The sequence below is a fragment of the Misgurnus anguillicaudatus genome, chromosome 4 (assembly GCF_027580225.2).
Source record: "Misgurnus anguillicaudatus chromosome 4, ASM2758022v2, whole genome shotgun sequence".
In the NCBI taxonomy this organism is placed as follows: domain Eukaryota; kingdom Metazoa; phylum Chordata; class Actinopteri; order Cypriniformes; family Cobitidae; genus Misgurnus; species Misgurnus anguillicaudatus.
This window is the reverse complement of record NC_073340.2, coordinates 25128826-25144852: the sequence shown is the minus strand read 5'-3', so window position 1 is coordinate 25144852 and position 16027 is coordinate 25128826.

Genomic DNA, 16027 nt, shown 5'->3' with positions numbered 1-16027 from the left:
TCTATGTATCAAAAGGCCTTTGTTTTTAGTAAACATAAGTGTGGCTACCTCTGTAGCTTTTGGTTTCAGTGAAGGTGTGTTGTCTGTCACTACAGTAGGCTATGTATTTATCTTTGTAGGTCTATTCGCATTTTAACAACCATCAAACCCTCAATCTATGCAATGAAAAATAAATGAGGTTAAAGATTTACGCCATATTGTATTATATCACAAAAACTAAAATAGATTATTTAGTCATAGTATTGCATAGTAGTGCTTGGTAAACTTCTCCCTTCATCTGTATTACTGGTTACTAAAGGGAAAAGTAAAGCCCAAACATTTAATTTGAGAAAGTAATTTGAGAAGCTGATAATGCATATCAGCCACCTTTCATTACTTCCTCTTTAAAAACCTTAAAAGATGTTTCTTTATTTTGAAAAAAGCTCCACCCGATGAGTTTATAGAAGTTGGTTATCTCAGTAAACAGGTCTGTGCACATTTTGCTTCTGAAGCCACAGATGCCATAGCTGCAGTCCAAAATGTTGCATAATTGTGTAGACATGACACACAAAACATTTTAAAGTTCCTCTTTGCCTTGCAACTAGGATTCAGTAATTCACTCGTACCTGCATAATCTCTGGTAACCAATCTAGTAGGATTCATTTTAAAATCTTACTATTTGTTTCTAAAGCTGTACATATTTGTTAAATTTTACCAATCTGATCTATCTGTCAGCTTTTGTTTCCCCATCCCTGTTGTTCAGATCTACAAAACAATTACTTCAGTCCACACCTGGTTCACAGTCAAAGTTTAAAGGTTATTGTTCCTTATTAGTCCAAACAAAGTTATGTAATTACTTGCTGCTAAACATCAGATTCTTTGCAGACTGTATTCTGTAATCTCCATTGGTTTTGTTCTATGTTGTATAAAGGAATGTGTGTTATTTTTAATTGTGCTCTAAAATATGTTTTACTTGTGAGCCCTAAAAAAATCATTAGTTATTGAGCAAAAGTCAATCTTTGAGCTTCCCTTTTCTATTCTGTTCTACACTTTGTGTTATTTCCGGACGATCGAGTGAAATGTGAGACCTCTGGCCAGACCTGAGCACCAGACCTCAAGGTTGTTGCTCACACACAGCCTCATGCTTACTATTGCAGTGGATATAAAAGGTGAATATAACAATTAAAAGGGACATATCATGAAAATCTGACTTTTTCAATGTTTAAGTGCTATAATTGGGTCCCTAGTGCTTCTGTAAAAAATAACAACCCAAGGTTTTGAATCTGGGGGGGATAAAAATCAAGGCCCTGTGAAGTTTTTGGAAATATACATACATAGATATGGGTCATTGAAAGTGCTTGAAGAAGTTTTCTGAAAAAAAAAATCCATATCATTCCCTGTGTAGTGTAGGATAATATTATAAAAATTCTAGACTTTTTAAGCTAAACTGTTCGCTTTAAATGCTTATATGTTCTGTAAACGAATGTTGATTCAAACCAAAATTCTTTTTGCATATTTGTGTTTGACACATGAAATGTCTCGGGTTACGTATGTAACTGTTGTTCCCTGAGAAGGGAACGAGACACTGCATGTCCCTTGCCATACTTCTCTGTAACGCCATCTTTGGCAATATATCAGATAGCGATACTCCCTGGCTCCCGCGTCACACTGTCTTTGTCGATAAGCCTCACCATTGGTTGAATTTGATATACACATTCAGACGAACTTACTACTGGAGATGTCCCCAAAGTGTCACCGCAGTGATGCAGCGCGAGTTCCCTCGAAAGGAAACTGTAACAATGTATCTTAAAAGGTAACACAAATTAACCTTGCGCTCACTTGAAATGTGTCCCCACATTTAGTCCTTGAATTTGAGGGTATTGGACCTGGAAAGTCCTTGAAAGGTCCTTGAATTTGAAGTTAAGTAAGGTGTGGGAACTCTGGTAATTGAAATTTGGCTCCCCTTGTGATGTCAGAAAGCGATAATACCGCCCCTTAATCTGCACTGTCCAACCACGGCAGGGATCAGCAGAGTTCAGCTTACTTGCAGTAATGCGCACCCAAAAACAACAAATTTTTGTAATTTCAACATGTTATTTACATGTATTTTGAACTAAAACTTCACATACGCATTCTGGGGACACCAAATATTTAAAATATATAATATCTTAAAAAAGTCTTGTGAAATTTATTTTTTAAAGGTGCTGATAAATGTCACTCACAATAAGATTAATGTATGAAAAATGAATATTCATTGATAAATCCATATAATAATTTGTCATAAATTATTGGTTTTAATTGAAGAAGGGACCACCACAGACACTAATGGGAACACATCCATCCATAATATTCATAATAGTATTGTGAATTTATAATAATACACAATAGAATATTATAATTTATAATATTATTTTCAACCATTATGGGTTTTGCATGCTGAACATGTTGGTTACATCCATGCTCGGCGTACACTTGTATTGGCCACTAGAGGGTACTGTGTCTCCAAATACAGTGAGTAGGATAAATCACCTGAATATTATAAAGAGGTGTGGTGTTTCAAAGGTCAGAAACTGTGGGAAGTGTTTAAAACGCGGTCTGGTTATTCTCAAGTCCATGCTATTAAAATGCATAGCAAACGCAATGAACATACTGTACACATATATTTGCATTACACAATTCTCATACTGTGATTTTTAAATGCTACATCTGTAGTTCTTGTAGCTCAATTTGTAGAGCATGAAAGCAAAAAAGTCATAGTCTTAAACTTGGTCTTTAACACTGTCATCCTTACACCTGGACATCATTTATTGTTCTTGTTTTATTGCATGCATTCCAACAGTATCTCTATCCAGTGTACTTTCTGTCTGTAGTAGTAGCTGTAGCATTTATGTAATTGTTTGTAATTTGAACTAGTTTTGTGTGCATTTTTTGTCATGGGGCTACCGTTAGGTTTTCATCTACTGTTTAAAGCCATTTTAACATGCCTTTTTTATTATTCATGATGTCATTTCCATCTCTTGTGCCATATTACATATTTTATTTATATTATCAGATGTTGCAGAGACCTGGGATATTTCTTACGTCAAAGGGTGGACACATAATGAAGATTAATCGGTGGCTTTTTCGATGCTGCTGTTGATTTACACCTGTGCACATAAATGAACAGCAGAGAGGCATAAATGCTTCAAAGCATTCCAGTTTCTTTAGAAAAAGCCTTTTTCTTCCAGTTATTGGCTTAAAGGAAGACAGAGGAATTAAATGTACTGTCTAGAAAACAAGAACATACGTCCCTTTCCAAACATCCAATAAGAAAGCAGTTCATCATTTAAAAAAGATGATGTTTTAGTCTCCGCTAAGAGAGTAGATTTACCTTGATTTATTTGAAGTAATCAAGACATAGCTTCTCAGACAGGAAGTTGTAAAGTTCAGCCAGAGTCAATATTTTGTCTGGATGGTTGGCGGCGGGGTGTCATGCACTTTGTTTTTTTAAGGCCACCAGTGGCAGTTCTGGCACACTTGGTGCTTCCGGTGAGAAAAGACATGTCCAAAGGAAAACAATAACCAGTTAGTAGTTCTGCATATAAATGTCAAAGATACAAATAATTGTATGCCCTTGCCCAAAAATACAGGGTATAAATTTGGCAGTACAGTTTGTGTCTATCTACAGTACTTGTGTTTTGTTTTTGACCGACCCATTGCTCCCAGGCTTATGTTACAACAGCACAGAGCCGAAAGTGAGATCACGATACATCTGACAGCTGGGTTTGGTTTGCCATCCTTCTGTGATGCGCACGTATCCTGACGCCATGTACCCGCCGGGCAGGCCGCTTGTTAGGTGGTGTGCGTGTTTTGGCAGTGCAGTAGCTTGCACTCGGCGTGTATGTTTTCAGCTGTGCACGTCATTGATCGGGGCCACATGCAGCATATATGTGCATGTGTTTCAGGTTGAGAGCCCAAGAAGTTTCCTGGCTCATGTGGGTCCTCCAACGAGTTCTGCAGTTGACTCGGGTCATGTAGACTATGGTTTCGAACTCAGAGAAAGGAACTGTGTTCTGGCAGTTCTGGGAACATCTGGAAAAGGCATTCCTGCTGGCAGGTCCACCTCAGAGGTGCACTTACACTGGGTTTAGTCCATACAAAGCTAGGAAGAACCTACCGTACAGTCTGTAAACTCCTTGGAGAAATAAGCGCTCCATTACTTTGTTTGATTTATGTCACCCTCTTTTAAGGCCGCTGGCAGTCTCTTGAATTTTCAAGTGCGCATTTTTTTATGCTGTCAACTTTAGGAATACCTAAAAAAACTGAAAACAAATTGAATCAAAATTCATTGCTTATAAAGAACCATAAACTTTTGATGTAGGAAGAGCCCTTAGTCTTTTAAATGGGAGTACACCACAGTGAAATCCTCAAAGCACATTAAAGAAGCAGTTTATCAAGAAATACAATTTGCCATTATGTGCTGTATTATGAGCTCTTTACAAACCTATGGGTGATGTCACGGACACTTCATCCATATTTTTACAGTCTATGGCAGGGATGGGCAACTTCGGTCCTGGAGCGCCGGTGTCCTGCAGAGTTTAGCTCCAACTTGCCACAGCACACCTACCTAAAAGTTTCTAGTATGCCTAGTAAGACCTTAATTGGCTGCTTAAGGTGTGTTTAATTATGGTTGGAGCTAAATTCTGCAGGACATCGGCCCTCCAGAACAGAAGTTGCCCATCCCTGGTCTATGGTCATGATGTCTTAAAGTTCTGCATAATTGAGGGCGTGGCCACTTGAGTGACAGGTAATGTTCCCTAACTATCGTTGAGCTAGGCAGGCATGGTTTCAGCAACCAGCCCCTTAGCTTCACCTATTGTACGTCCCACCTCTTTACCCATTTTCGGTTATCCGCAAGTGATGCGCGATGACGCGATGCCAAGATGGCAACGGCAGGCCCCACCAACTGTTGGCTTCAAAAAAGCTCTGTACAAACCTATGGGTGAAGTCACGGACACTACATCCATATGTTTTACAGTCTGTGGTGATGATGTCTTAAAGTTCTGCATAATTAAGGGTGTGGCCACTTGAGTAAACTGCCGTAACTATAGGCTTCACCCACATCCCGCCTCTTTACCCATTTTCGGTTATACATGAGTGGTGCACGGTTACGCGATGCCAAGATGGCAACGGCAGACCTCACCAACTGTTGGCTTCAAAAAAGCTCTTTACACAGCTATGGGTGATGTCACGGACACTACATCCATATTTTTTACAGTCTATGGTCATGATGTCTTAAAGATTTGCATAATTAAGGGTGTGGCCACTTGAGTAAACTGCCGTAACTATCGGCTTCACCCACATCCCGCCTCTTTACCCATTTTCGGTTATACATGAGTGGTGCACGGTTACGCGATGCCAAGATGGCAACGGCAGACCCCACCAACTGTTGGCTTCAAAAAAGCTCTTTACACAGCTATGGGTGATGTCACGGACACTACATCCATATTTTTTACAGTCTATAGTCATGATGTCTTAAAGATTTGCATAATTAAGGGCGTGGCCACTTGAGTGTAAACTGCCGTAATAATTGAGCTAGGCGGGTGTGGTTTCAGCAACCAGCCCCTTCACCTTCACCCACATCCCGCCTCTTTACCCATTTATCTGTTATCTGCGAGTGATGTGTGGTGACGCGATGCCACGATGGCAATGGCAGGCCCCGCCAACTATTGCCTTTAAAAAAGCTCTATACAAACCTATGGGTGATGTCACGGACACATCCATATTTTTTACAGTCTATGGTGATAATGTCTTAAAATTCTGCATAATTAAGGGTGTGGCCACTTAAGTGATGGGTAAACTGCCATAACTACAGTTGAGCTAGGCGGGCGTGGTTTCAGCAACCAGCCCCTTCAGCTTCACCCACGTCCCGCCTCTTTACCCCTTTTCAGTTATCCGCGAGTGATGCGTGGTGACGAGATGCCAAGATAGCAACGGCAGGCCCGCCAACTATTAGCTTCAAAAAAGCTCTTTACAAACCCCTTCAGCTTCACCCACATCCTGCCTCTTTACCCATTTTCGGTTATCCATGAGTGATGCATGGTTACGTGATGCCAAGATGGCAACGGCAGGCCCTGCCAACTATTGGCTTCAAAAAGCTCTTTACAAACCTATGGGTGACGTCAAAGACACTTCTTCCATATTTTTTACAGTCTATGGTCATGATGTCTTAAAGTTCTGCATAATTAAGGGTGTGGACACTTGAGTGACGGGTAAACTGTCGTAACTACCGTTGAGCTAGCCGGGCATGGTTTCAACAACCAGCCCCTTCAACTTTACCCACGTCCCGCCTCTTTACCCATTTTCAGTTATCCGCGAGTGATGCACGGGTACGCGATGCCCAGATGGCAACGGCTGGCCCCGCCAACTACTGGCTTCAAAAAAGCACTTTACAAACCTATGGGTGCCGTCACTGCCACTACATCCATATTTTTCAGTCTATGGTGATGATGTCTTGATATTCTGCATAATTAACGGCGTGGCCACTTGACTGACAGGTAATCTGCAGTAACTACCGTTGAGCTAGGCGGGCATGGTTTTAGCAACCAGCCCCTTCAGCTTCACCCACGTTCCACCTCTTTACCCATTTTTGGTTATTCATGAGTGATGCGCGGTGACGCGATGCCAAGATGGCAACGACAGACCCGCCAACTATTGGCTTCAAAAAAGCTCTTTACAAACCTATGGGTGACATCACGGACACTACATCCATATTTTTTCCAGTCTACGGTGATGATGTCTTAAAGTTCTGCATAATTAAGGGCGTGGTCACTTGCCTGACTGGTAAACTGCGGTAACTACCGTTGAGCTAGGCGGGCGTAGTTTCAGCAACCAGCCCCTTCAGCTTCACCCACGTCCCGCCTCTTTACCCCTTTTCAGTTATCCGCGAGTGATGCGTGGTGACGAGATGCCAAGATAGCAACGGCAGGCCCGCCAACTATTAGCTTCAAAAAAGCTCTTTACAAACCCCTTCAGCTTCACCCACATCCTGCCTCTTTACCCATTTTCGGTTATCCATGAGTGATGCATGGTTACGTGATGCCAAGATGGCAACGGCAGGCCCTGCCAACTATTGGCTTCAAAAAGCTCTTTACAAACCTATGGGTGACGTCAAAGACACTTCTTCCATATTTTTTACAGTCTATGGTCATGATGTCTTAAAGTTCTGCATAATTAAGGGTGTGGACACTTGAGTGACGGGTAAACTGTCGTAACTACCGTTGAGCTAGCCGGGCATGGTTTCAACAACCAGCCCCTTCAACTTTACCCACGTCCCGCCTCTTTACCCATTTTCAGTTATCCGCGAGTGATGCACGGGTACGCGATGCCCAGATGGCAACGGCTGGCCCCGCCAACTACTGGCTTCAAAAAAGCACTTTACAAACCTATGGGTGCCGTCACTGCCACTACATCCATATTTTTCAGTCTATGGTGATGATGTCTTGATATTCTGCATAATTAACGGCGTGGCCACTTGACTGACAGGTAATCTGCAGTAACTACCGTTGAGCTAGGCGGGCATGGTTTTAGCAACCAGCCCCTTCAGCTTCACCCACGTTCCACCTCTTTACCCATTTTTGGTTATTCATGAGTGATGCGCGGTGACGCGATGCCAAGATGGCAACGACAGACCCGCCAACTATTGGCTTCAAAAAAGCTCTTTACAAACCTATGGGTGACATCACGGACACTACATCCATATTTTTTCCAGTCTACGGTGATGATGTCTTAAAGTTCTGCATAATTAAGGGCGTGGTCACTTGCCTGACTGGTAAACTGCGGTAACTACCGTTGAGCTAGGCGGGCGTAGTTTCAGCAACCAGCCCCTTCAGCTTCATCCACGTCTCACCTCTTTACCCATTTTCAGTTATCCGCGAGTAATGCGCAGTGACGCGATGCCAAGATGGCAACGACAGGTCCCGCCAACTATTGGCTACAAAAACCTATGGGTGAAGTCACGGACACTTCATCCATATTTTTTACAGTTTATGGTCATGTGAAGATACTGCATATGGGACAAGGAACGAGAGCTGTGCTGGAGGAGACGCCTGTGTTTTTCTTGCACTAAGCTTCCGAATGTCTCCAGAAGACTTAAACCATGCCGTTCCTTTAATTCACACTTCATGATGTTTCAAAGCTTACACGGGTCTGTTTCGTGTAAAGTTTTCCTAATTTAATCTGCCACCATCCTTCATGACCTCAGCACCTTTCTTGGCACTTTCACAGGAGACCTAATCATTGAAACCTCCCAGACAAATGGATTGCACACAGAAACGTGTTGACTTGTGTTGAAATCTGCTGAGCTTCCATCATGAGCTCATTGCGTGGCCAATTTGTGGCAGTGTAATATATACTTTTGATGTACCCTAAATCATATACATTTGCCTCGGCTCTGAATGACAACCGAGAAGGTGCATCTGTGCAGAAATAAATGCGGGGGCTCGCGGTCCCTCCGTCTTCAAAACACTGAAGCTGGCACCCTTGCTGGATTAATTCATCATTACTTGCCTGCCAGTAGTGAAGTCACGCTGGTGTTTTTGATTAAGTTGTTTGCACTAACATCAAACACATTAAATATGAGCATGTTACCTTTGTGGAAGACTTGCGCCTTTCTTCATGAATGAATAGAAAAAGACATGGTTTTTCCATATGTTTTAGATGGTTTGTTAATAAGACGAGGAGCTTCTGGGTAAAAGATGTTTTAAATTGTAGACTTTGTTGATTTCTCTTATGTGCTTTGATGAAGGCCAGTGATGTTTATATGTAAACAACAGAAAGACATTTTTATGACCTTTGGATCAAGCCCATTCCCTCTTTCCAAGACCTCTGTACTTCATGCTGTCAGAAAAGTATGATTAATGAAGGTAATTAAAGATGACACATTTTTGTTCATCTGGCAGAATTGTTGTTATCCAACCCATGCTGAGAAAGTGGTAGGGGTAATAGTGGGCCATAGGGCAAATAAGTACAGTAGATGTTCAAGCCAATACAATTAAGCACTAAATGACTGTGATTGTGACAAATCAGTTATGTTGCTCTATGGGACAAGCTGTTCTTTTTGGCTATGAGTACCTAAAATAGGGAATATGGTCACACGGTCAAATAGCAGAACGTTGCTTTATGTGAACGTTCCCTATTTTCTTTATGTGCTAATTGGTCATTGATATGTGAACATAAGCTTATGGTTTGATTTTATTGGTTTGCGTAATGTCATTAAGGAATTGCAATTCTCCATTGTGTGCTCTTTTGAGGAAAACTTCTCAACATTTGTGCATTGTTCATTAAATAGCACCAATTAGTGTCGTCACTGAACAATAATGGAGTTGCCCATATTACATCACTATATTGCGTTGTAACCATTGCATAGTTTATTTGCTCACTTCAACAAAAAGTTTGTAAATCCCTTTAAACTTTTATTGCAACATGGCCCAATTGTGGTGTATACGGACAGCTGGTGTTTCTAAAGAGAAATTAGTAGAAACATGCAATGGAAAATGTTTTCTTATCCACTTGGCGTTTGCAAACTTCTCCCACCGCTCATGAAACAGGTTGAAAGCAATATTTTATAATGGGGATGATTATAATAAATTAACTTTGCAGGTTGTCATTTTTTGGTCTTTAGAGGAAACGCACCGATCAGATGGTTAAGCTTGCTCGAAAACAGCATTGGAACGCTCTCCAAGCTCCATCTATTTACACGGTCCATTACTCTTCTGCGTTTTACCCCAGCTGGAACAGGAACGACAACATCAGCAGACAAATTCATTTAAAAAAACATACTGATGTGATAAAAGAGGCTTCATCTTTCTTTCTGTGTACTTTTGACCTGCAACAATTTTTGAGACTTTTTGGAAATAACTGCACTTGAGTCCATCAACATTTTGCTCATTGCACAGCAGCACAATCTTGACCCTGTCTGGGAAAACTCATCTAAAGTCATTTTTGTGATTTATTGTTTTTACATAATCTAAACAATGTAAAAAACATCCTGTAAAAATATAACCTTGATATATTTAATATTGACTGAGATTGAAATTGAAGTAAATTCAGTGAGTGAAATGAAATTTTGATGCCCTTAAAGGGACACTCCACTATTTTCCAGCTCCCCTAGAGATAAATGAATGCATTCAGCTGATCTCTGGGTCTGGCGCTACCACTTTTAGCATAGCTTATCATAATCCATTGAATCTGATTAGACCATTAGCATCGCGCTAAAAAAGAACCAAAGAGTTTTGATATTTTTCCCATTTAAAACTTGACTCTTCTGTAGTTACATCATGTATAGATCGATGGAAGGAGGCGCAATGATATTACGTAGTTCCTGAAAATAGTCCCCTGCTATTGAAAGATACTAAGGGGACTGTTTTCGGCTGCTGCGTAATATCACTACATCTGCTTCAGCCATGTTACAGCAGCAAAGTCCTTGATTATTACGCCTGAATATGAGTATAGTTCCTAGTCATATCTGCCTAGAAAATCGCAACTTTTAATTTTCCGTTGACCTTAGTACACGATGTAGCTAAAGAAGGGTCAAGTTTTAAATAGGAAAAATATCTAAACTCTTTGGTTATTTTTTAGGTGCAATGCTAATGGTCTAATCAGATTCAATGGATTATGCTAAGCTATGCTAAAAGTGGTGGCGCCGGACCCGGAGATCAGATGAATGGATTCCAAAACAGTAATCAAATGTTTAACTCTAGGGGAGCTGAAAAATTTGCATCTTTTAAAAAAAATGGAGTGTCTCTTAGAGCCTGGATTTTACTGACAGGGTCAGAGTTCACCTGAGTCCTTTTAAACTTTCTAAACTAAATTACTGAATTATTGTTATACAGCCAGTATCAAAATCTGGAACAGATCAAAGGGTGGGGGGGTGTTCAAGATTCACATTTTGGGTAGGATTTTGGCAACGGCAGGTGTTTTTTCAAAGTTTTATATTTTCAGTGGCAATAAATGTATTTAGGTCTTTTATTTATTTCAGTATCTGCAATGCTGGCTAAACTACTAAACAGCTAAAATATTTGACTGAAAGAGCAACAAAACCCCTTTACAAAACACATCTATACACTGTGAAACTGACTTGATCCATGCAGTGATGGCCATTTGATTTAACATGTATTCGCTGCAGATTTATGTGACTAATATCAATCCCTAAAGTTGCCTTATGTATTTTAAAGCAAAAATATACAGATTTACGGTTTTTAATTTTATTCAGCAATATTCAGAGGTTGAAATATTCAGAGGTAATATTTCAACCCAGTTTACACAGAGTTACAACTCTGAACCTGCAACCAATGATTTGTACAGAACAGTGTGAAACACCGTGGTCTGCAACATCTCGAACTTTTCATTTTTATTATTTAGGTGTTTAAATCAAATTAAATATAGATCTTCACAACAGCCCTTTCAAGAAACAGGGACCTTAAGTTTAATAACTTCTTAGAAGCTTCCTATGAGATCTCTTTTTAGTAAGAGTTGGATACTGAAATTGTGCCTGTCCCAACAAGAACAATGTCTGATATCTCCACAAGAGACACCATGTTCGGTTTCCTCCAAATGAAAGTGTGGCAGATGCATAATGTTCTGGGATAGGCTTGCAGTGTACCTTGAGCACAGCTGGATCTCTTAAAAGATCCACTAAATATTACAAAAACCGAGCTTTAGAATGTAAAGGAAATAAAACTTTTATTTATGTGTATCGAGCGCAAAGGTGACATATTTTAGGATGTGCTCCAGTGTCTAAAAATTCTCTGATTTCACACACACAATACAAATCGACCCACATGAAAGATAGCAGAATACTCCACACGTGTGTCTCTGTGCCTCCATTACCAATCTACTGTTTTCCCGTTGCTATGATCATTAGATTTAACACAAGCACTTCCCCTAATTACCCATAATTATAGTGTTGTGTCAGCCGCTTGCGTACAAAAACACACTTGTGCACGCGTATTGCTACCACATTACCTTCTGAATGCTTCAGCATCTGCAAGCATTAAAATGTGGGCATTCATTCAGAGTCATTTCTGGAGGCCATCCCTTCTTAATTCTACGAAGCACTGTTTTCCCCCTAATGTTCCTGAGGATCAACAGATGGAAGGAAGAAAACACTACCAAACTGGATATGATAAGGTGATTCAGAACAGATTTCAGCGGTCTGTGCCTCCGTTTGCATTAGTCATTTAAACCACAGGTTTAAACTGCTCACCACAAGTGGGCTGATGGTTTATTCCAAATATAGGATTGAGGTTTTTCAAGGTATACTCAAATATTCATGTGGCATAATGACACACAGTGACCCTGACTGTATCCCATGATCTAATAATAGCATCACAGTTAAATATAACTCATTAATTTCACATTGGTTTCAATCTTATTCAGTCAATATTACAGAATGTTCTTTACATTATGTAGGATGATCACAAAAATGACTTTAGTTGGGTTTTCACAGGCAGGGTTGGGTCCCAAACACACTAGGTTATATTTTAAGGGTTAATTCCAATACTACACAGTAAAAAGTGAAAGTTGGATTAATTTTCAAAATGACTTCAATTGGTAACACCTAAACATTTTTATAACTTAATATCTTTATAACAAGTTAATAAAGCTGTAGTAAGTTTTTTACCTTCAAATTTTCACTTAAAGTAAAAAAAGGTAAGTTGATTTAAAAAAAAAATAGGCTCATTTTCCAGCTACCCTAGAGTTAAACCATTTTGGAATCCATTCTGCTGATCTCCGGGTCTGGTGCTAACACTTTAAGCTTAGCTTAGCACAAGTTTTGATGTTTTTTCTATTTAAAACTTGACTCTTCTGCAGTTACATTGTGTACTAAGACCGACGGAAAATTAAAAGTTGTGATTTTCTAGGCAGATATGGCTAGGAACTATACGCTCATTCTGGCGTAAAAATCAAGGACTTTGCTGCTGTAACATGGCTGCAGGAGACGCAATGATATTACGCAGCAGCCGAAAATAGTTCCCTTAGTAACTTTCAATAGAGGGTATGCAAGTGACGTCACCTTCGGTGAAAGTGAAAAACACGTCTAAAATGGGAAAAGTAGTTGTGTGATCGACTGCCCTAACAGATTCAACAAAAGAGCGGTCTTTTTTCAGATGGTTGTTTGGCAAGTTGTTAGGGTCACTGTTAACAGGGCTGGATTATCCATAGACGGGATTGGGCAAGTACCCTGGGGCACCAGGCAATGGGGGGCACCAAGGGCTCCAGACTGCGGCCAAAATGTTTTTGTTTTACAAGTACTCGCGCATTTGCGGCACCCGTGGCAAAACTACGGAATGCGCAATTGGGTTTTAAACGCTCATTTGTATGCTGCGTATATCGTTTTATGTCACCATGCGCTCAGTTGATTGTACCGATAGGTCTACGCAGCCCGGGTAAAGTTAAGACATCTCACTATGAACCGCGAGGAGACGCGCTGGGGCGGATTTAAATTGCAGAGATGAGAGACAAAGAGGGCGGGAGAACTTTTAACCTACATTAACACCAACAACATTATAGATGAGAATAAATTCAGACATCAGTGCCCAGTTAAGGAAAACCGGATAAAAGATGAGAAACGTGTAAAGGATACAAGTATGTTGCCCTGCCACTCATCTCATTACAGTATGCTATCTGGATATAACTTATTGTATATGTATGTATCTTATGCCTAGAATTAGTGAAGGGGGTTGTATGATTCTTTGGGTTCATAACTTCCTATTCTAAAAGTTTCATCAGTTGTGCATAATGACATGTGCAGCAACTGCATAGAGTTAAGTCTATTTAGTATTTTTCAATAATGCATTTATTTTGGAAAAAAAAATGTGAATAAGTGTTAAGGTTAAGGTGTGCATTAAATGTTCTGCTGCCACTTCTAAAATTTTCAGTCAGGGCTCCTAATAAAAAAAAGTTAGTCTAGAGCCCTGAATGACTACACTGAAAAAAAATGATTCTGTGCCTTAGTAAATTTAACTTAAAAGAAATTATTAAATTCTATTAAAAAAAATGTAAAAAAGTAAAAATTAAGTTAATTCTAAATTAACAAATTATTGAGTAAATTTCACTTAATTTTATTATGTAAAATCCACCCAAATTTGTAAGAAGGAAATTTTGTGTTGAAACTACTTGAATTATTTAAGTAAATATAACTAACTAGGCAGTGGGCTTGTACTTCCCAGCATGCTTTGCATGGGACTGCATTTGGAGAGTAAAATTTGAAATTAAACGCTATTTTTTGTGTTTTTAACAAAAAAGAAAGACTTGTTAGTGTTTCAGGTTAAATTATCTTTGAGATTTAGAAGAGTTTCTGTTTCTGTTTTGAGTTTTGTGGTTACCATCATTCAGAAGACTGGTGCTTGTGTATAGACAATAGGCGACACGATGAAAATCATGATGTAAGCAATTACTGTGCTTATGCCAGTACTGAGATCTATTGAGTCTCTTCTTACTTGCTCAACATAATAGCCTCTTTCACACAGTATTTCTGGTAAATTACCATGAATTTACCAGAATGAATTTACCAGTAAATACAAAAATGTGCTGTTCACACACGCAGTGGCGTTCCGTTATTTTACCAGTAAGACATCATTCACACATCAGTATCAAAATACCGGTAAGTTCGTTGAGAAAGCGGAAGTACCTGTAGCACGCGGCGAGCTCAGTGTTGTTTTTGTAAACAATCCACGTCGTTCATAACCACGGTCCGTATTTTGTTGTTTTCACGTCTGTGGTACACAGTCGCGAAGTTGTTCATGACCAAACAACATTGAATGAGACGACGTCAAACCGAAAATGCGTTTTTAACAACAGTACTGTTTGCACTTTAGGCTTCACAGAGGGCGTGCTAAGGACGTCGGCAATTCGGCGGTAAGCTGTTTTAAACAACTTTGGTGAAGAAATGTGGACGTAAACTTCAGGTGTGCTCAACTTTCAAGCAGCATGTGTGTGGAACGTCAGTAAACACTGCGGGGGTAAACGCGTCATCTGTATTAAAACGCTATGATTGGCCCGAAGCTGTCAGCACGGTCTGACGTCGTCCGTTCTAAATGCCGGTAATCCTTTAATTTTCGTCCATACACAGCGCTTACCGGTAAATTACTGGTAATCTTACAACCTGTCTTACTGGTAAATTGGGAGCACTGATTTACCGGAAAGGTTCTGTTCACACATGACATGTTAACGGCAATTTACCAGTAAATTACCAGTAAAGACTGTATGTGTGAAAGGGACTAGTGTGGCAGTAAAATGTGAAAAGTTAAATAGAATAAGAGATTAAAAAAACGATTGGATTATCTTAATTTTAGTATGTAAAAATTAAACCATTAAATTGATTTGTTTGCACATAATTAATTTTAGTGTATTGAACATAAAAAAATTGAGCAAATTCTACTCAAACTAATTATGAATATAATTAATCTGAAATTACATGTAAAATATAAGTACACTCAATTGAAAAATTATAAGTACACTCAACTTAAAAAATATATCTGGAGTTAGATAAATTAATTGTGTGCATCTTCTTGTCGTAATAAAATTAAGTAAATTCAACATAACATTTTTTTCAGTGTAGAGATATAATATATGTATAATATAATGTATAATTTTTTTGGGAGGGGGCACTTGAAATTTGGTCACCCTGGGGCACTTCACTGTGTTAATCCGGGCCTGACTGTGAAGGCCAACTAAATTAAATTTAAGGTGATAATAGTCAGTTTTATTGGTGTTTTTTTCGCAGCAGCCGCTATGAAAACCAGCCATTTTGTTGAATGTTTTGCCATTCAACAGGGTAAGCTCCGGCGTGGTCACGTGGAAAAGTGACGTCAATGCATACCCTCTATAGCAGGGGACTATTTTCGGCTGCTGCGTAATATCATTGCCATATCAGCCTAGAAAATCACAACTTTTAATTTTCCGTCGGCCTTAGTAAACAATGTAACTACAGAAGAGTAACATTTTAAATAGGAAAAATATAATTATAATGTTATTTTTTAGGCGCAATGCTAATGGTCTAATCAGA